Source organism: Rutidosis leptorrhynchoides, chromosome 5, assembly GCF_046630445.1.
Source record: "Rutidosis leptorrhynchoides isolate AG116_Rl617_1_P2 chromosome 5, CSIRO_AGI_Rlap_v1, whole genome shotgun sequence".
Classification (NCBI taxonomy): Eukaryota; Viridiplantae; Streptophyta; class Magnoliopsida; order Asterales; family Asteraceae; genus Rutidosis; species Rutidosis leptorrhynchoides.
Genome location: NC_092337.1, coordinates 348419073 through 348443316, shown reverse-complemented (window position 1 = coordinate 348443316; position 24244 = coordinate 348419073). Strand labels below are relative to the sequence as shown.

The window sequence follows — 24244 nt, the reverse complement described above, 5'->3', positions numbered from 1 at the left end:
ATCAACCGAACCACCAAATGATGATTTTGGAGTCCTGGTGAATGCAAATAAACAGTATAGTACTTGGAAACTTTTCATTCAGTAGTCATATTCACATTTGGACACAATGTTGTACTTGAAGAAGACGAAAAGAAAAACGCACACCCTGAAGCATCGACAACTCTGCTTTATTCTTTTTAAGGCCCTTCACACGCAAAATGTTCTGATACAACCCATTTCATGTGGTTTCTAAATTGTCTTTCTTTGCAAAATCTCTACTCTGACTATTCATCATTTTTTCTCTCTCCTCTTTCTTCCTTCTTAAATTACTTAAATTGATCCATTATCATTATCATTATGATTATCATTATCATTATCATTAATACTAATTATGGTGATACAAGGTACCATTCACTATGGTATTTCTATAATTACCCCCATCGTGGGGGTAATCTCGTAAAAACAAAATTTTAAACTTTTTAACTATTTTTTCCCACTTCATTCATTTATTTTTAAACAATTAAGTAACCAACCGTTAACCGTTTTGATAACAGTGTGATCATAAGGCAAGGGAAAACATTCAAATTCTAATCAAGCAACTAATGTAAGGTGCGTACTCATACCTAATTTTCAACTCCGTTTTTCTAAGGTTACATGCATATAGAAGGATTCATTTTGATAACAGTTGTTGCTGCATATGAAATTCACCAGTTTCATTCCATTTGAATTGTGTAAGGAATACAACTCCTTCAAAACTTATTGGCACATGTTACTGACAGAAAACAAACATAAATGAGTCGACTTTATATTACCTAATAGTGATTTATTACCTAATAGTGATAGAAGATGTATACAGGCCTTTGGATTAAAGGGTATTAGATTATCAATTCTTGATCTAATGGTTTAAAAAGGAGTTTTAGAAATAATTATTACTTAATAATTACTCTCTTTTAATGTATAATAGGATAGGATAGGATAGGATAGGATAGGATATGTGTAAATACTACGAAACCGAACAAATATATGGTTTAGAGACACAAATCAGCCAGATCAAAAGTTCTTTCCACTGCTTTCAGCTTTGCACCAAGAGACCACTTTCTTTGTCCTCAATTCATCGTTCAAAGCGGGATTAAAAGCTACATACGTTGCACCGAGTGCTGTTGTCTCTATGTCTGCTGGTCTCATACTACCGGGTTGCCCAACAAGTCAGCCTGCAAATTCAGTTTAATCAATTCACTTATGAACGGGTTGATGCAGGGTTACTCATAATCCCTAACGAGTAAAATAAAATACGTCGAACAAGTCAAATGGTTCAAAATTTAATCAAAGTCAAATGGGTCAAGAGTATGTACAGGATAAGTTTGCTAAATAGACACTTTTGACCCATTTTACTATTCAGAAAATTAGACTATTCTTAAAAATGTATAATTTGCTACATCATATTTCATATTTGACGGTCTGAAACGCTAATCATTCATAATTACAGAAGTAAACAAATATTTCGGTTCAACGAATCTGACATTAACCTAAGGCGTAGACAGAAAAAAATCGTTTTTGACCCAACCCATTTCACCATGTACCCAACACATACCTGAATCTGCATGAGCGTATTATTAAGTGTCGCACCTCCATCCACTCTAAGCAAGAACTCTCCCTTTCTATTTTTGCTTTACCCTTTCTCACCTGCATCTTTATGCATCGAGTCCAACACGTCTTTCACCAGAAAACACATACTTTCATGAACATCCCGAGCAATATGAGACTTATTTGTAAACCGCGTAATCCCAATTAACACCCCGCGAGCATCATCACGCAACCAAGGTGCAATTAATCCGTTAAAAGCCAGTAATTCTTTTCCAATCTTTAGCCATTGAACGGCTGCACCAGCAAATGCAATCGAGCCCTCGAGAGCATAACTTGTAGGTGCATCTTTTCCAATCTTAAAAGATAAAGTGGTCAGCAAGCCGTGCTTTGACTCGATCACATCCTCACCAGTATTAAAAAGAATAAAAGCACCCGTTCCGTAAGTACTTTTCGCCTCGCCTTTTTACAACATTGACCCAACATGGCTGCATGTACGTTGATCACCTAAACATCCCGAAATAGGGACATCAGGAATCACCCAATATTTTGCTACATTCCTAATAACTTCAGCATTACTTACAATTTTTGGTAGAATGTTTTTTGAATTTTTAATGTTTACAACGTCGATTCATCCCAATTTAAGTGTTTTTAAGTTCATAAATCATAAGCATGTTTCCTGATGCAGACATCAGTGACATGTAAACCGTCATTATCACCTCCTGTTAAATACCAATTTAACCATGAATCTTGGTTCCAAAAAGGGCATCTGACTTTATTAACAACTTCTTTCACAGGTTCAATGTATTCTAGTAGCCATAACTGCTTGAGTGCACTAAAATATGTGCTGCTTAGTAAGCCACATGATTGCAAAAAATGGGTTATTCCACCAGATAATTCTTTTTCTAGCCTCCTGCAAAATATGAAATTTAATGATACACTAATAAATATATGTGGGATGAAAGCATAAGAAACAATATTCACTCATTTACCTAAACCAAATTGATATGGTTATACCCAAATATGCTGAATCATTTACACCCTACTGAAATTATTTTTAATTACATTAATATTTTAAAAGATATAGTTTCTGCAATCATATTCCTATTTGTACAAATGGTTACACCCATTATGAAAATGACTTAACCCTCCATTAAAGAGACCCGACCAACCCATTTTGCAATCATATTTTCTAGAAAAATGGTGATCATCACAATCATAACATAATAGAAGAGTGATTCAGATCAAGATCCAGCAGACAACAAGAAAAGAATTATTTGAACACTCATTTGGCAGTTTATAATAAGGGTTAAAGACAAAAATAGGCTACAAACTTACACAAATGTACCGATGTCGCTGATAATGCTAAAAACGAACATATATTTCATAGCATTATCCTTCAAAAAAGACAAGCTTTTAGTTGCAATTGTTCTATTTCCAAGTGATTATCGTTTAAATAATAAAAGGTGAAGACAAAAAGACAGATTCGACAATTTGAAGACGCAAACGACCAAAAAGCTAAAAAGTACAAAGTACAATCCAAGTGGTTCAAATTATTGCTGAGAAACGTCTAAAAGTTACAAGAGTACGAGCCGCGAAACGCAAAGTACAAGATATTAAATCGTACGAAAGGACGTTCGAAAATTCGGAACCGGGACCTGAGCCAACTATCAATGCGCAACTCAACGGACATAAAATTACAAGTCAACTATGCACAAGAATATAATATAATATATATATATATATATATATATATATATATATATATATATATAATTATATAAAATTATACATATTATATTATATATTAAATAAATCGAGCAGCCCACGTTTTAAATAAATGATTGAGTTTGGACAGCCTGTCCATGCGATCGCATGCAGATGCAAAGGAAGCCCATGCGATCGCATGGCCCCAAAAGCCTGGCCACATCTATAACTTAAGCAATTTTCGGATGAGTTACACACACCTTATTCAATCTTATCTCTCACTCTCTTAATATATATTTATATTTATTTTATAATTATAATTTTAATATTAAGTTAATAATAATAAGGTTATAGTAGCGAATGTTTTAAGTTTGTAAGTTGAAATTACGTCCGTGTAACACTACGCGATTAATACTCATTGTAAGTTATGTTCAACCTTTTTAAATTAATGTCTCGTAGCTAAGTTATTATTATGCTTATTTAAGCCGAAGTAATCGTGATGTTGGACTAAAAATTAAGACTGGGTTATTGGGCATTGAACCATAATTGGGGTTTGGACAAAAGACCGACACTTGTGAAAATTGGATCGTGGGCTATTAATGGGCTTTATATTTGTTTAACTGAATGATAGTTCGTTAATTTAATATAGAGATTTACAATTTGACGTATTTATAAATAATCACATACACTTGATCGGATACGATGGGCGGGATATTTATAAATACTAATAATCGTTCATTTGATCGGATACGGGAATGAATTAATAGTCAATGGACTCATTAAAATAGGGGTGGATTACATACAAGGAAAATTGGTGTAATTGTTAACAACGTATTAAAACCTTAGGTTACACGCAGTCGATAGCCTGGTGTAATTATTAACAAAGTATTAAGACCTTGTTACAATTTAAATCCCCAATTAGTTAGAATATTTGACTTCGGGTATAAGGGTAATTTGACGAGGACACTCGTAGTTTATATTTATGACCGATGGACTATTATGGACAAAAACCAGATGGACGTATCGAATAATCCAGGACAAAGGACAATTAACCCATGGTAATAAATTAAAATCAACACGCCAAACATCATGATCACGGAAGTTTAAATAAGCATAATTCCTTTATTTTATATCTCATCGCACTTTTATTTATCATCATTTTATTTATCGTACTTTAAATTATTGCACTTTTAATTATCGTACTTTTATTTTATCGCATTTTTTATTTATCGTCATTTATTTTACGCTTTAAATTAAGTCATATTTATATTTTAATATTTTACATTAGGTTTTAATTGTGATTTAAGTCTTAAAATTGTCAAACCGGTCATTAAACGGTAAACCCCCCTTTTTATAATAATAATAATAATACTACTTATATCTATATATATATATATATATATATATATATATATATATATATATATATATATATATATATATATATATATATATACAAATATAGTTTTTAAAATTATAGCGTTAAACTTAGTTGTATCCCTGTGGAACGAACCGGTCTTACTAAAAACTACACTACTCTACGATTAGGTACACTGCCTATAAGTGTTGTAGCAAGGTTTAAGTATATCTCATTCTATAAATAAATAAATAACTTGTGTAAAATTATATCGTATTTAATATTATTTCGTAGTAAAATATAATCTATTTCGTACTACACCTCGCACACATCAAGTATTTTTGGCGCCGGTACCGGGGACCCGAAAGCGAACGCTATATATATAAAAAAATATATATATATTTAGTTTGTAAGCTATTTTTGTAAAAATATATTTATATAAGTTTTAAATATTAAAAACAAAAAAAAAAGTATATATATATATATATATATATATATATATATATATATATATATATATATATATATATATATATATATCTATTTAAGTGTTTAAATAAAAAGAAAATATATTTTATATAATATAAAGTATAAAAGTATTTTTTTCAGTTCTTAAAAATATAATTTTAAATATCACTTATATTTTAAATTTTGTAAGAGTTATAAATAAAAAAAAATAATAATAATAACACGTTGAACCTGCGTATTTGAGCCTGCATCATTTCTGAATCTGCAGTCCATGCGATCGCATGGATGCAGTATAGAAAACTCATGCGTCCGCATGGTGATGTCTGACACGCCCAAAACCTCGGACTGCATTTATAGTTTTGATTTGTTACATACTAATTTTGACCTAATAATTTTTTTTTTAATTTTTTTTTTAAGAATTAAGATCCAATCCATGAACGACACATGTTGATTTTTAACCAGTTTAGCCGGTAGCAAGTCATTTTTGTTTACATTGGTACACTTTTTAAAAGTTTTTGTTTATATTGGTACACTTTTTGATAGTTTGTAGTCGATAGTAGGACGAAAATGAGTTTGTGGGCGACATCGGTACATTTGTGTAAGTTTGTAGCCTATTTTTGGCTTTAACCCTTATAATAAAAAAAACAAAGTGAACTTAATTAATCTTTTTTATTATAATCTACAACAACCCATTTTGCCACCCTTAAATCCTACAGAGGAGGCGATCAATACAAATCTTACAATCATAAAGAAAATAATCAGTTAACAAAAAAAAGTTTACAACTTTAGAAACAAAGTGGATATGAATCAAAAATCATGATTTGAAAAAAACATATGGGAATTAATTTTAATTTACTTGCAAATTGAACTGGTTCTAATATCCATCCAAACAATGGCATTATAAAGAGCAACCCCGGTAGACTTGCTCCAAACAACAATAGTTTCCCTCTGATTAGTCATCTCATTAGCCTTAAGACCATTATCAACATTAATTATACCCATCAGCAATGGCTCTATGAGTAGCCTTTTATATGCACATCTTCACACTTTCAAGAATAAATTATTATAATAAATAATAAATGAATGATTAGAGTAAACAACAATAAGAATAAATAATAATAATAATAAATTTATATTTTAACAATAATAAAGAATTGAGAATACCTTTACATTCGTGGATGGAATTTCTTCAATTGTGGAATAGAGTAAACAAACGAATGATATTCAATTCAGATGTTAGATTCTTGTGTATATTAATAAAACCCTAACCTTGTAATAACGTATTCTCTACCAGATTATAACATCATAATTGATCGTACACGCTTTCAATTGCAGGTTATAGTAATAAAAAATTACACAAACCCTAATTCTTTAATTATCACTATATAGAAACTGTTTGAAGCTGCGAAATTGTTATAAAAACTGTTCGCAAATCTACTGCGAGGGTGGTCGATGAGTTCCAGCCGCGGATTTGAGTGGCGGTAGTAAGGAGACGATAATTTAGAATTTAAAGTGATTATGCAAAGGCGCCTAATTTTGTTCTATAACCAGTTTTTGTAATGGTATAATAGGTATATTAACTCACAAATAATGAATTATTAGCTAATATGTTTTGTAGATGATTTATAGCCATTTGATCAAGGGGTATAGTGAAGTAATTAGTTGATCTAATGGTGATTAAAGGGTATTTCAAAATATTTATTACCTAATAAAAACTCCCTTTTAATGTATAGTAGGATAGGATATGATGAATCATTATTTAAAAATAATAACTAATTTGTAATCTGTATTGTAATTTAGATAATATTTTGTAATATATATATATATATATATATATATATATATATATATATTAAAATTTTAACATGATGATGTCATTATTAGGCTAATTCCTTTGTTAAGAAAAAATCAAAAAGAAAAAGGCAAGCATGGTGGGTGATGTCATTAATCTAAATAATTTTGAATTAAGATTAATAATTATTATTAAATATTATTAATAATTATTTTAATCATTAAATTTTTTTAATTATTTTAGTTAATTATTTTGAATTGATTACGATAAGGTATAAAAGCTAGGCAGAAGGAAACCAATTCTAAATTTATATTTTAATTTACACTTTTAAAATAAAATGACAACCAATATTATCTCTTATGATTGGATGTGGATTGTTTAATACGCATTTTAGGTGTTTGATGAAATGTTCAGCTGACGAGTTTTTTAGTCGGACTCTGTGGTTCCATGGGTCATTAAACCAAATAACTTTAGCATTTACGTTCACTTAATACTTAAAACATATCATTAAACTGTTTCACTTAAATAAACCCGTGATTTCACTGGCCATTTCACTAGTTTAGATAATATTTTGTACTCCGTATTGTTTTTTTTTTCAAATATACATGAAATTATAAACATTTAAAAAAGACGCGTTGTGATGTTATTAATTTTGCGGGAAAACGTTCGAAGAAATAAATAAGAGATGCATCATGAGTAATGTTTTAATTGGAGTTTTTTTAAAGGTTTAGAAATTAGGGTTTAGAAATGATGGTTTAAAGGGTTTAGAAATTTGTATTTTTTTTTCTTGATAAAGAGGCCAAATCCCCGGCAAAAGAAAATTACAAACGAAAAACGTTTCAAATTTTTGAAGGCCTACCTAGAGATTTTAATGCACATCCAAAACTTAAACAACTACTACCAAACTTATGAAAAAAAAGATAAAAAAAAATATTTACAATAGAATGCCAACTAACAAAAATCCTATCTTCGTAAATTTTGAACTTGCATTTAGTATCCATCTTCAAAGCATCTTATTCATTTCCCTAATTCAAAAAAACCCATATACAAACAACACCCTCTTGTAGGGTTAAAGCCAAAAATAGGCTACAAACTTACACAAATGTACCGATGTCGCCCACAAACTCATTTCCGTCCTACTGTCGCCTACAAACTTATAAAAAATGTACCAATGTTAACATTTTGTTACGGGTTACCTGCTGAACCGGTAAACTTAATTATTTAACTTATTTTTTTCATTTTATATGTCCCGATGTTGCCCATATTGAGACGATCCGTCCTAATCAATCTGAACGAATACATTACATTTGGTTACATCGTGAGGTACTTGACCTCTATATGATACATTTTACAAACATTGCATTCGTTTTTAAAAGACAAACTTTCATTACATCGAAAGTTGACGGCATGCATACCATTTCATAATATATCCAACTATAAATGACTTAATAATAATCTTGATGAACTCGACGACTCGAATGCAACGTCTTTTGAAATATGTCATGAATGACTCCAAGTAATATCTCTAATATGAGCAAATGCACAGCGGAAGATTTCTTTCATACCCGAGAATAAACATGCTTAAAGTGTCAACCAAAAGGTTGGGGAGTTTATTAGTTTATCATAATCATTCATTTTCATCATTTTAATAGACCACAAGATTTCATATATTGACACGCGTAACTCGCGAATTAAAATTCATTCGTATGGTGAACACCTGGTAACCAACCTTAACAGGATGCATATAGAATATCCCCATCATTTCGGGACTCACATCGGACATGATAACTCGAAGTACTAAAGCAGTTCAAATTCTCTGACTGTGGCTTGTTAGTGCCCATAGATCTATCTTTAGGATTCGAGTCAATTGGTGGCAATTATAATAAACACCAATTCTTAGGCTACCAAGCTAAAAAGGGGCATATTCGGTTTGATAATCCAACCATAGAATGTAGTTTCGATCATTTGTGTCTATTTCGTAAAGCATTTATAAAAGCGCATGTATTCTCAGTTCCAAAAATATATATTGCAATCGCATTTAAAAAGGGAGCAAATGAAACTCACAATTTTGTATTTTGTAGTAAAAATACATATGACGATATTGAACAATGCAGGGTTGGCCTCGGATTCACGAACCTGTATCATTTGTATATATATTAATACACATAATCGTAGTCAAATAAGTTTATATATATTATTATTATTATTAATCATACTTGTTATATTATGTGTTATTTGGATACATTTAATATATTTACTTTATATATTTTATATCACTGATGTTCATTATAACATATTGATAATTCTAATTTATATTAAGGTTTATGTATAACTAACAAAATATATATATTTATATATTAATTGATATCTTTTATATATAACTTAGTTAATATCATTTTAATAATAATAAAGATATAATGATATGTATTATTAATTATTATTATTGTAAAAAAAAATTATCTACTTGTAATACTACTAATAATGATAAGAATGATATTAATAATGATAGTAATAATTGTAATGATAATAATGTTACTCTTAGTGAAATTGATAGTTTTAATAAAAATGATACTTTGATAATTTTTAAATATAATGATACTTTATTTTAATCATATATGGGTAATAATAATAACAGTGTTAGCAATAATAAGTTTTAGCATAAACTTCGTGTTAATTTTGTAATCTATTTCTATAGTTCCTATCACTTAAAGTTATAACCATTTTCATAATAATAATAACAATAATATTAATAATAATAATAATAATAATACTTATAATAATAATAATATTAATAACAGTAGTTTTTAATAAAAAAAAATGAAAAGTTTACTAACTAAGATAACGAAAATAATACTTTTGATAATTATACATAATACTTAATAATAACGATCTTATTACTAATGATAATTTTGATAACAATATTACTTACTAATACTACTAATGGTAATAATATTAGTAATAATAATAATAATAATAATAATAATAATAATAATAATAATAATAATAATAATAATAATCACCATACTTCGAATTATAATTATAAATGATAACTAATACTTATATCAATTATAATAATATTAATAATAACTAGTAGTCCATAACTAATATTAATAATAACTATAATAATACTAATAATAATTATGATAATTATAATACTTGTAATAACACTAATTAATAAGGGAACTGATATTTCCAAATTCATTTTTGATAAATCCACTTAAGTTTACTGCAATGTCCTTAAATGATGTGTTATACAAGTTTTATGTTAGAATTTATTTGAGGGTATTTTAGGGAGATATGTTCAAAGAGTTGTGGATCTATCAAAATTGCATTTGGAAATATCATCTCACAATTAATAATAGTAATAACAACATTAATAATAGTAATTCTAATAGTAATAATAATAATAATAATAATAATAATAATAATAATAATAATAATAATAATAATAATAATAATAATAACAATAACAATACTAATAATAATAATAATAATAATAATAATAATGAAAATATAAAAGTGTATACCCTTATGAAAGCTTTTCTAAAACAAATTGCCCAAGACGGGGCTCGAACCTGAGACCTCTCGCTCACCGGAATCACCTCATAACCAGCTGAACTATTTTGTTTTCCTGATTTATAACCCCCTTGAATAAATATAACCCGATTAACTGCTTATTCTTCTTCTTCTTTTATTAATCGACTCAGCAACACTCAAAGTCCTAACCGCGAATTACTATATTAATTTAGGACTTACAACTAATTATAATCATCCTATGATGATCTTGAACTAATTGAAAAAAAATAATAAAAAAAAATTGAAACAGACTCAGCTGCTGCTGTCGCTGTTATAAAGAAAAAAAATTGAATTCGATTTTTAAGAACGTTTTAAATAGAACTTTCTACACAAAATAGTTTGAAAATCATGTATACAAACTTTAGAAATCATCAATTGTTCCATAAACTCAAAGACGAACTCGAATTATCTTATGAACAAATCGTTTGACTTTTTCACATTGACCTTTGACTCGAAAATTCAGATTACATAACAAGAATTAGAATACGAAATTTTGCAGAAATATTAACTAAATGAATCCTAACCTAACTGCATTTTTAGATTTTTAAGATTGATGCTAAATCGAGTTTTTGATAAAAAGTGAAAACACAGAGGTATCGAACAGAAAAGTAAAAAAATCTGTTTTGCTTCGTTCGAATAAACTGGTACCAGTTATCCTTGAATATTGGTGATAGAAAGTTAAATGAATTTTTCTCAGACACAAACTAATCGATTTCTTATATAATTTGGAAGCTGTCAACATTCCATTCAAGCGAGAGAGAAGAGAACAAGAAAATAAAGAAAAATAGATAAGGATGTGTAACTCGTTACAATCATCAATCTAATTTCGATATATACAAAATCAGACAAGAATAAGAATTAAATAAAGATTGATAGTGATACACAACGGATTCAATTATATAATAGCTGTCAAATTATTTTTAATAATAAATAAATATAATTATATTAATATTAATAATAATAATTCCATTAATATTAATAATAATAAATGATAATAATATTGATAAGAATAACTATTAGTAATAATGTTCATAGTAATATTAATAATAATAATAATAATAATAATATTGATAAAGATAATAAGAATAATAATAATAATAGTAAAGATAATGATATAAGTAAATAAATAAATAAAAAATGATGATTTTTAGTAATAATAATAATAATGATACTAATTTTAATGCTAATATTAATATACATATTAATAATAATGAATGTAATAATAATAACATATCAATTACATTATAACTTGTAATTCTATATATATTTTTATATGTATATTTATATATACACTGTATTTAAATATATCTATTTATATATATACCTGTATACATATATGTATTATATTTAGTCTCATTAGTTATTAAATATAACTATAATAATAATACTTCTTAATATTATAAATAATAATAATAACACTTTATAGTAATGTAATGGTAATAATAATTATATTATTGATAATAATAATATCTATAAGTTTTATAACAATAATATTGTTAATAATAATGATAATATTATAATAATTTAAATTTATCACACTTCATCTCTATATATATCACTACTAATACTTCTTATAGTAATGAGAGTAATATTATTATTGTATAAATTTTTAATATATTAATATTACATGTTATTGTTTATAATTTATATTATGTAATAACTTATATTGGATAGTAATAATATTAATGATATTATTATCATAATGATACTAATAAGAATAATGATAATAACAATTTTTAATAAAATGATCATTTTAGTAATTAAGTTAATAAGAATACTTTTACTAATCCTAACAATATTTAAATTTATAGTTTTACTAATAACTATGTTACTAATAATGATAACAATAATGTTAATAATAACATTTATATTTAATCCGAATGTGAGTAATAATAATATTAATAAATATATTTTTACTTGTAATTACTTTTACAATTTATTAATTGTATCATATTTACTTATTACATAATATTTTAAATCTTTAATATTTATTAATTATATATGCATATTATAATATTTATAGTATTACTTATGCATAGAATTTATATATATATATATATATATATATATATATATATATATATATATATATATATATACATATATATATATACATATATATTTACAAACATTTGTTCGTGAAGCGTCGGGAGTAGTCAAGGTCAGATGAATATATTAAACACAGTTCAAAGTTTTTTAAGATTTCAACATTACAGACTTTTCTTATCGTGTCAGAAACATATAAAGATTAAGTTTAAATTTGGTCGGAAATTTTCGGGTCGTCACAGTACCTACCCGTTAAAGAAATTTCGTCCCGAAATTTGATTGGGATCATCATGGCTGACAATAAGTATGTTTTCATGACGCATACGAGTTAGAAATTTGAGTTTTATCATCAGTGAGTAATATAGATAAAACAATTCGATTACGAGGAGAGTATAAGTGAAGCTATCGCAAAAGTGTAAAATGAATAAATGCAGGTTCGTCTTAACCGGTAACGTAGTCACGGTTGATTTTAGAAAATAAGGTGGATCTTGACTTTTGACGTTGTCTTGGTTGAATTCTGGAATTCAAGGGATTTAAAAGAATATCTTCGTGATCTAAATAAGATATGATTCTTCAGTAAATAAGGAAATTAAAATCTCTTTAATTAAATACGGTGATCTGCCTCGATTACTCTGTCTGATATTTCCATTATAAATTAAGCTCTTCCGTTCCATTATTCTCACCATTCCTATACTTTCTTTCTTAGTTCATACATCCAAAAGATTGTGAAAATGCTTAATTCCGTTCTAATCCTTGATATTTTTCTAATTATCATTTCTGTCATCCTTCTTTTCAATCTTCCATCAGAAAAATCTGTTTACTTCTACTATTACCTTGGGGTGATACTATTCTTAATTCTACTATGTCTTTATATTGCTATTCGTATTAATATCCACGTTTTGTAACCTCCGTGTTGATATTGGGCTTTATATTTTCTCTTATATTTTGGAGCTCTTTGCCTTTTTATTATCTTCTCGACCTATAATAAAGCGAGTAACGGTCCAGAATTTGTAAGTATGGAACTTCGAATGAACTTAATGTTCTAAACAAGAAAGAACGTAATCGCACGATTTGATTTGTCAAATTACTTGAATCACTGAGAATAGAATTATCAAGAATATACTTTCTTTATATGTTCAGAAGTTAAGCAGAATGAAAAAGTTATGTAACATGGCACATGATGACGTTATGATCTGTGAATCATCACGTCCCATTAGAAATTCAGCATGACTTACTGTAATATAATCACATTGATCAAGTATCATTATATTATACGAACTCATGCTTCAGTTCCCAACACTGCTTCAGAATTCATTCATAGTTTATACTTAGATTTTATAGAAATTTCCAATATAATGTATTACAGATAGCACGAAGAGGTATATAATTTCGGACAAGAATATTTATGAAAATATCTTCAGAAGTATCGAAGATATTTATGATGATGTTTTGGAATTTCTAAGTTCGAAAATTGATAAGGAAAAATTTTTTGCAAGATTTTAACATGACTTCGGAGCAGGATATTCTCTAAAGATTTCATCGGATCCAGAATTACCTGAATTCTTTGAATATAGGGTTTGGTCCTTGTATTTGTCCTTGGTCTCCTTCATAGTTAGCACAATCTGTTTTTCAGTACCAAATTTTCTATCGAGCATTCCCAACATTCCATTCTTTATTATCAAACTTTTGGCCGTTTAGACCATCTATAATTTTGCTGTTTCCTCTGCATTTAATGCTACCATACCTGAATCATCGGTTATCAATCCGAGATGGTTTCAAGAGAATTGTGTTTTTAGATGATTAAACGTTGATGGTAATATGGTGGAATATAAAAGGTTCTCTGGTACAATAAAAGAGCACGCATATATATCAAAGTTATAATAAGGTTGTTTCGAACGAAAAGTCGAAGTTGATTTGCTGGAGCTATGACAAAATTGGCTAATTTGGAGAGGGATTGAAAAATTATTTTTGGTAATAAGAACGCCAAGGAATCATAACTTCTACTTAGGTTCCAAGAGTTTTCCAGGTGCATACCCATATGCATAAGTTCTCCCTTTCATAGATAACGCGTGGTTGAATCCTCATCTCGATTGAGGTGTTTTCAAGAATTATGAAAGGTTTGTATGCAGATTGAAATCTTCAAGATACAATTGAGGTTTAAGATGAGATCAAGTGCCAAACTTAAAGAAATGTTTAGTTTCATATGTTATAATCAATATTTTAATTCATTTTAATTGTCCAATGATAGTAGTCCCCAGTTGATAGTCCACAGTTAGCAGTTCAATAATTCATATATTGTTTAATATATTATATTCGAATTAATTAATATGTATCGTGAAACATTGTATACATGTCTCAGACTCGATCACAACTCAAAGCATATATATTATTATAGAATCAACCTCAACCCTGTCTAGCTAACTCAAGCATTACTGCATATAGAGTGTCTATGGTTATTCCAAATAATATATATAGATGCGTCGATATGATATGTCAAAACCTTGTATACGTGTCCTGATATTTAAAATGCGTAAATAACAGTATTTAAATGACGATAAATAAAGTGCGTAAAATAAATAAAAGAAATTAAACGACGATAAATAAAATTGCGAGAATATAAATTGCGATAAATAAATTGCGATAAATAAAATGTAATCAGTTAGCTAGGAATAGTTAGTTAGGAACAGTTAGCGTGGATTCTTAACAAATTTTTTTTCTCATAGTTAATTTGTTTGTTTCTAACAAATTTTATTTTGTCCAATATTTTTCTTCATTATGCCACTTGTTGGGTTCTGGTAAGTCAAAATCAAAATATGAAATTGAATGAAAATGGTTACTTGTGGTGAACGGATTCATATATCTGTGGATGTAAGCATGATAGTAAATGACTGTTGAATCAGATTCGAAGAATGTACAGTGTAACTTATTAATGTGAAATCTAATATTCCTCGGGTATTACCTACCCGTTAAAATATTTTCACCATTAACATTTTGTACAAAAGAATTTTTAATGACAATCTTTATGAAAACATATATACATATATACTTTCTTCAGGTGTAATCATGGATTTAATGAGTTAATATGATATTAAACTCATTTGGTTTTCGGTTTGAGCTAGAATAAGTAATCTCTAAATCTATTAGGAACCACATATTCTTCGCAGAATATTTCTTCAATGAAGTTATGGATCAATACTTCATCGTTCATTGTTGTTGGTACTCCTTGGTATCTATGGTGCGTATGATGTTGATGTTTGAGGTATAGATTGTGATGTCGAGACGTGTGATGCGGATGTTGCTGTTAGCGGTGGTGATGGTACTGGTGCTGCCGGTACTGATATTGGTGGTACTGTTGATGCCGGTGATGTTGCTAAAGCTGGTACATTTTTCACCATATTTTCCAAAGCCACTACTTGAGCGCGAAGCTCGTTGACTTCTTCCATTACTCCAGGATGATTATCGGTTAGGACGAGTAGATAAATAAGATCTAGAATTTGGTATAGTATATAATCGTGGCGAGATACTCTGGAAATGTGGCTGAAAATGGTGTTTCGAATAGGTTCACCGGTAAGTGCTTCAGGTTCCTCGCCAAGAGGGCAATGTGGTGGATGGAAGGGATCACCTTCTTCTTGTCTCCAATGATTGAGGAGGCTAAGAATCTATCCCCAATTCATTCAGAATTGGTAATGACTGATTGGTTGATCCATTCCAGTTACACTGCTTTCGGAGCTCGAGTGGAAATCCATGTCGGAATAGCTGTCGAAATAACTATCGGAATAGCTATCGGAATATGAGGGACTCGAACTGGTTGAGGGATTCATCTCGTACAATCAGATGAAGGATTTTCAATAAGAAATAGATTATAGGATGTAGATTAGTACCCTGCAATACATAATTTACATATGCATATATAATACTAAAATCCCATAAGTTACAGAGGAATCTACGAAAGCTGTCAGGTAAAGGTAACAATAAAAGATACGCTAAGATATGAATTTATCTATATACTGTCTATGCAATAGAGGCAGTAAGACGTGTCTAGACTTTAAGGATGATAAGCAAATAATTTTCGACACTAAATGATAAGCAAAACTTTTGACATGCAGACACGGTCGAAGTCCAGACCCACTAATGCATCTAAACAACTATCAGTTAGACACACTAATGCAAGACCTGGTTCGCTAAGACCATCGCTCTGATACCACATGAGACGACCCGTCCTAATCCATCTGGACGAATACATTACATTTGGTTACATCGCGAGGTACTTGACCTCTATATGATACATTTTACAAACATTGCATTCGTTTTTAAAAGACAAACTTTCATTACATCGAAAGTTGGCGGCATACATACCATTTCATAATATATCCAACTATAAATGACTTAATAATAATCTTGATGAACTCGACGACTCGAATGCAACGTCTTTTGAAATATGTCATGAATGACTCCAAGTAATATCTCTAATATGAGCAAATGCACAGCGGAAGATTTCTTTCATACCTGAGAATAAACATGCTTTAAAGTGTCAACCAAAAGGTTGGTGAGTTCGTTAGTTTATCATAATCATTCATTTTCATCATTTTAATAGACCACAAGATTTCATATATTGACACGCGTAACTCGCGAATTAATATTCATTCATATGGTGACACCTGGTAACCGACCTTAACATGATGCATATAGAATATCCCCATCATTCCGGGACTCACATCGAACAAGATAAATTGAAGTACTAAAGCAGTTTAAATTCTCTGACTAGGGCTTGTTAGTGCCCATAGATCTATCTTTCGGATTCGCGTCAATTGGTGGCAATTATAATAAACACCAATTCTTAGGCTACCAAGCTAAAAAGGGGCATATTCGGTTTGATAATCCAACCATATAATGTAGTTTCAATCACTTGTGTCTATTTCGTAAAGCATTTATAAAAGCGCATGTATTCTCAGTCCCAAAAATATATATTGCAATCGCATTTAAAAAGTGAGCAAATGAAACTCACAATTCTGTATTTTGTAGTAAAAATACATATGACGATATTGAACAATGCAGGGTTGGCATCGGATTCACGAACCTATATCATTTGTATATATATTAATACACATAATCGTAGTCAAATAAGTTTATATATATATTATTATTAATCATACTTGTTATATTATGTGTTATATGGATACATTTAATATATTTACTTTATATATTTTATATCACTGATGTTCATTATAACATATTGATAATTCTAATTTATATTAAGGTTTATGTATAACTAACAAAATATATATATTTATATATTAATTGATATTTTTTATATATAGCTTAGTTAATATCATTTTAATAATAATAAAGATATAATGATATGTATTATTAATTATTATTGTAAAAAAAAATATCTACTTGTAATACTACTAATAATGATAAGAATGATATTAATAATGATAGTAATAATTGTAATGATAATAATGTTACTCTTAGTGAAATTGATAGTTTTAATAAAAATGATACTTTGATAATTTTTAAATATAATGATACTTTATTTTAATCATATATTGGTAATAATAATAACAGTGTTAGTAATAATAAGTTTTAGCATAAACTTCGTATTAATTTTGTAATCTATATCTATAGTTCCTATCACTTAAAGTTATAACCATTTTCATAATAATAATAACAATAATATTAATAATAATAATAATACTTATAATATTAATAATATTAATAACAGTAGTTTTTAATAAAAAAAAATGAAAAGTTTACTAACTAAGATAACGAAAATAATACTTTTGATAATTATACCTAATACTTAATAATAACGATCTTATTACTTACTAATACTACTAATGGTAATAATATTAGTAATAATAATAATAATAATAATAATAATCACCATACTGGGAATTATAATTATAAATGATAACTAATACTTATATCAATAATAATAATATTAATAATAACTAGTAGTCCAAAACTAATAACTAATATTAATAATAACTATAATAATACTAATAATTATTATGATAATTATAATACTTGTAATAATACTAATTAATAATAGTAATAACAACATTAATAATAGTAATAGTAATAGTAATAATAATAATAATAATAATAATAATAACAATAACAATAATAATAATAATAATAATAATAATAATAATAATAATAATAATAATAATAATAATAATAATAATAATGAAAATATAAAAGTGTATACCTGATAGTGCTCCAAATGAACATATATTTAGGCACAATATCATCCCAATATGTAAAGCTATTAGTTGCAATTGTTCTATTTTTATGTAATATTCGTTTAAATAAATAAGTGCGAAGACAAAAGAAGAAAACGACGATTTGAAGACGCAAATGACCAAAAAGCTCAAATGTACAAGATACAATCCAAGTAGTTCCATTTATTGATGAGAAACGTCTAAAAATTACAAGAGTACAAGCCGCGGAACGCAAAATACAAGATATCTACGCGTACGAAAGGACGTTCGAGAAACCGGAACCGAGACATAAACCGGGCGTAAATGTACGAGACAACGGAGCGAAAATTACAAGTCAACTATGCACAAGAATATAATATAATATATATATATAATTAATATAAATTATATATATATTATATATATATATATATAATAATATGTCGACAAACAAGAAAACAAAAAATATGTGAGCTGGATCTGACGGCCATGCGATCGCATGGGAAATTGGCATAAAACCCATGCGAGTGCATGAGCCCATGCGAGTGCATGAGCTTTGCACTAAAACCCCATGCACTCGCATGAGTTACTGTAGCAGGCCACATCCTATAAATTCGCCAGTTTTCTGCGAGTTTTAAGACATCTTTTTCTATTTTTTCTGTCTCTTATCTCTCAATTTATATTTATATTTATATTTTAATTATAATTTTAATTTAAATTAATAATAATTGGGTTATTGTAAGAAATTTTTTACGGGTTTTAAAGTCGGAACTCTGTCCGGGTAACGCTACGCGATAAATAATCACTGTAAGCTATGTTCTTCCTTTTTAAATTAATGTCTTGTAACTAAGTTATTATTATGCTTATTTGAGCCGAAGTAATCGTGATGTTGGACTAAAAATTAAGATTGGGTTATTGGATTTTGTACCATAATTTGGGTTTGGACAAAAGACCGACACTTGTGAACATTGGACTATGGACTATTAATAGATGTGGGGTATTGTCTAATAACGAATGACAACTCGTTGGAATCTGTCGAACCTATCTTTAAATTAGTTAATCTAATAATTATTAAATGATTATGAATGTCCTATTTAGTGACATTTATACGACATCTGTTACAATCATTTAATTTAATCAATTGGATTGAGTAATTTATTATTCATTATGGCCAAGTGAATAAATTAATGTATCATGGACTAATTAAAACAGGGGTGGATTACATACAGGGGTAATTGGTGTAATTGTTAACAAAGTATTAAAACCTTGAATTACACGCAGTCGATAACCTGGTGTAATTATTAACAAAGTATTAAGACCTTGTTACAGTTCAAGTCCCTAATTAGTTGGAATATTTGACTTCGGAAATAAGGTTAATTTGACGAGCATTTTATAATTATGACCGATGGACTATTATGGACAAAAACTAGATAGGTATCAAATAAACCAGGACAAAGGACAATTAACCCGGGTAACAATTAATTAAAATCAAAACGTCAAACATCATGATTACGGAAGTTTAAATAAGCATAATATTTTTATTTCATATTTCATCGTACCTTTATTTACTGTCATTTTAATTACTGCAATTAACTTTATCGCAATTTAAATTCTGTCATTTATATTATCGTTATTTATCTTTACGCTTTATTTAAAATCGACAAACCGATCATTAAACGGTAAAACCCCCTTTTTATAATAATAATAATAATACTACTATATTACTAATATATATACATATATATATATATATATATATATATATATATATATATATATATATACAAATATAATTGTTTAAAAATATAGTTATATATACAAATATAATTGTTTAAAAATATAGTGTACGCAATAAGCCGTCTCCCTGTGGAACGAACCGGACTTACTAAAAACTACACTACTCTACGATTAGGTACACTGCCTATAAATGTTGTAGCAAGGTTTAGGTATATCCACTGTTTAAATAAATAAATAACTTGTGTAAAATTGTATCGTATTTAATAGTATTTCGTAATAAAAATATAACTATTTCGTATACACCTCTGCGCACATCAAGTTTTTGGCGCCGCTGCCGGGAAACTCGGCGAAACGCTATATTTTTACGCTATATTTTAGTAAAACTATATTTATGTAAAAATATATTATTTCTTATTTCATAAAAATATTTTGTATTTATAATAAGTGTTAAAAATAATAAAAATATAAAAATATAAAAATATAAATATTTTTAAGATTTCGTTTAAAATATATAAAATTATAAAGTATTTTTATTTTAATTTTTAAATATAAGTTTTATCTAATTTATATAAATATTTTATTTAAATTAAAAACAGAAAACAAAGTAAAAAAGTAAAAAAAAAATTATTAAATTATACGTTGAACCTGTCGATTTTGAACCTGCATGTGAACTGAACCTGACCCTCATGCGATCGCATGAGCATTTAGTTATAAAGTCATGTGACCGCATGACCCTGTCTGACAGGTCTGAAACATAGCTGGTACGGATTAGGGTTTGTTTAATTCTTATTATTATTAATTAATTATAGTTAGGGTTTCATTTAATATTAGTTAGTTTAAGTTTTAATTAATTTTGTATTTTTAGTTTTAATTAGTTTTATTAAATTATAAATTAATACTTTTATAAAATAATAATATAAAAATAATATTTTTATAAAAATAAGTAATTTTATTATTTTTTATTTCTTTTTATAAATTGTATATTTTAATCGTTTATTTCGTAATTTGTATATTTATCGTTCGTAACTAGTTTTAAACTTAGTATTTTGCCATAGTAGCTCTAGATTTTTAGGCTTTGCCGTAAAATCTCTTAAGTGCTTTTTCTTTAGACTAAGATTTAGGTGCTTTAGAATTTTGCGACGCCGTTTTAAGATTTTAGTACTTTTTAAGTTATTGCCGTTTTGGATATAGAATTTCTTTTAAGCTTTAATACCTTTAGACGTAAGTTTTAATTTTTAGAATTCTAAGTTTCGACGCTTTATTTTCTTATTTTTATTTTTCGACTGTTTGTTTTTCGACATTTGATTTTCGACATTTGTTTTTCGATTTTTATTTTTCGACATTTTTCGACGCACTCTTTTTCTTTCTCATTTCTACGCTCTAGTTTTTAGGACATAGAATTTTCTATTTCTTCTCTAAAATTTCAAAAGGAAAAAAAAAAAAATTATTTTAAGCGGTTAAATTGATAGACATCCAAAATTTTCTGGTTCGTAGTTATAGTTGGATTTGTTAGTGGCGAGTTGTGGGCTTCCGATTTAAGGGGTCCTGGCTACCTGCTGCATCTATTGGCTATTTGAAACGTGGGCAAAATCAGAAAAGTCTATTAATTTGATAACTTATATAATTTTTATTTTTTATAACTAATAGAATATTCAGTGAATGCACCGAGCAAAACGTTCACCACCTTTCATACGTTCACCACCTGTAACTCGGTCAAGACATATAGCCAATATTGTCGCCGTTGATTTTTCTTTAGAATCGTTATCTAGTCGACCAAGTACTCCAATTCAAATTTCTGATAATCTATTTTTTGAACCCGACTTCAAAATTGAAAACCCGGAGGATATTCAAGGACAATTCCAAGATCCTAAACCACTAATCATTCCTCCTGAATCACAAACCATTAAATCAGAATCCTCTAGTGATTCAGATACAACAAATTCAATTATGGAAGTAACGGAACCTCTAAGTATGGAAGATCGAATGAGAGCTACACGCACGGGCCAAGGTCACGCCATTATTAAACCAGATATTAATGCGCCAGATTATGAAATCAAAGGACAAATCCTACACATGGAAACTAATCAATGCCAATATAGTGGTACGTCAAAAGAAGATCCAAACGAACATCTTCGAACCTTTAATATGATTTGTACTCTATTCAAAATCAGAGAAGTTGAGGATGAATAGATCTATCTCATGTTATTTCCCTGGACATTAAAGGGAGAAGCCAAAGATTGGTTAGAATCGTTACCTGAAGGGGCGATTGATACATGGGATGTCTTAGCTGAAAATTTTCTTAAACAATTCTTTCCGGCATCTAAAGCCGTGAGACTTCAAGGAGAAATAGTTACATTCACACAAAAGCCAAATGAAACTTTATATGAGGCGTGGACAAGATTCGAAAAGTTGTTGAGAGGATGTCCTCAACACGGTTTAGACACTTATCAAATAGTGCAAATATTCTACCAAGGTGTCAACGTTGCTACACGAAAAGACATCGACATCACAGCTGGTGGTTCCATTATGAAGAAAACCGCAACTGAAGCTTATAAAATTATTGATAACACAGCCTCCCACTCACATGAGTGGCACCAGGAAAAAGATATCTTTCGTTCATCTAAAGCGGCTAGAGCCGATTCTAGCCGTGCCTTTGATTCCGTTTTCGCAAAAATAGATGCTTTCGAGAGACGAATGGAAAAGATGAATAAAGATATTCACGCAATACGAATCAGTTGTGAGCAATGTGGTGGACCACACTTAATGAAAGATTGTCACAATGAACAAACGATGGAACAACGTGAGAATGTTTCCTACATATACCAAAGGCCGGAAAATAATTATCAAAATAATTATCAACCGCCAAGGCCAAACTTCAATCGAAATTAAAACATTCTTTACAATCCAAATAGACCCAACAATAACTCGTACAACCAACAAGGTCTGAATAACCAACCAACTCAAAACAACACTTTCAATCAACAAAGACCTGGCTTGTATAAACCACCACAACAAACCGAAGAGAAAAAGTCAAATCTGGAAGAAATGATGGCAAAGTTAATGGAATCTCAAACACAATTTATTTCATCTCAAACCCAAACAAATGAGAGGTTTGATCAGTCATTAAGAACTCAACAAGCTTCCATTTTAAATCTATAAAAACACGTAGGTACTCTTGCTAGCATGATGAGTGAGAGGGAACAAGGAAAGCTACCGAGTAATACTGAAGTAAATCCTCAGAATGAGAATGTTAATACGGTTTCAACAAATTCTGAAAAACCAGCATCAGAAGATGGGAAGGTTTTCGATGTGAGTAACAATGAAGAAGTTACAACACCACCACCACCTGAGTATGTAAAGACAGTGGTGGCACCATACAGACCACCCATCCCGCTTCCAAGAAAAGGAGTTGAGTATGAGCAAGTAATAGGTATTAAAGTTTGTGATACCTCTAGAAAGAAGAAGAAGAATAAGAAAGTGCAAGAAATAAAAACCGTAAAGATAAACCCGGTGAAGACAGTTCCATCAAAACTTCCACCTAGGTTGGGTGATCCGGGTGAATTTATTATTCCTTGCCTACTTAGTGATTGTGTCATGTATGATGCACTAGCAGATTTAGGTGCAAGTGTAAGTGTTATGCGTCTTTCATTATATAAGAGATTAGGAGTAGGTGAGCTAAGTCCAATAGAAATGAGTGTTCGACTCTTTGATCAAACCATTAGGCACCCAGTTGGAATTGCTGACAACCTACCCGTTCAAGTGGGTAATTTAACCTTTCTAGTCAAATTTATTGTC

General features: G+C 28.8%; 1 non-coding gene and 1 pseudogene across 1 annotated transcript; both read right to left on the bottom strand.

Moving 5' to 3' along the window:
• Positions 1-1007: 1007 nt before the first annotated feature.
• LOC139849645 (glycerol kinase-like) lies at positions 1008-6149 on the bottom strand (annotated as a pseudogene).
• Positions 6150-22780: 16631 nt separating this feature from the next.
• Positions 22781-22887, bottom strand: LOC139851223 (small nucleolar RNA R71). The gene has a single exon (XR_011760578.1). It is a non-coding gene; the product is annotated as a small nucleolar RNA R71 (small nucleolar RNA).
• Positions 22888-24244: the final 1357 nt, after the last annotated feature.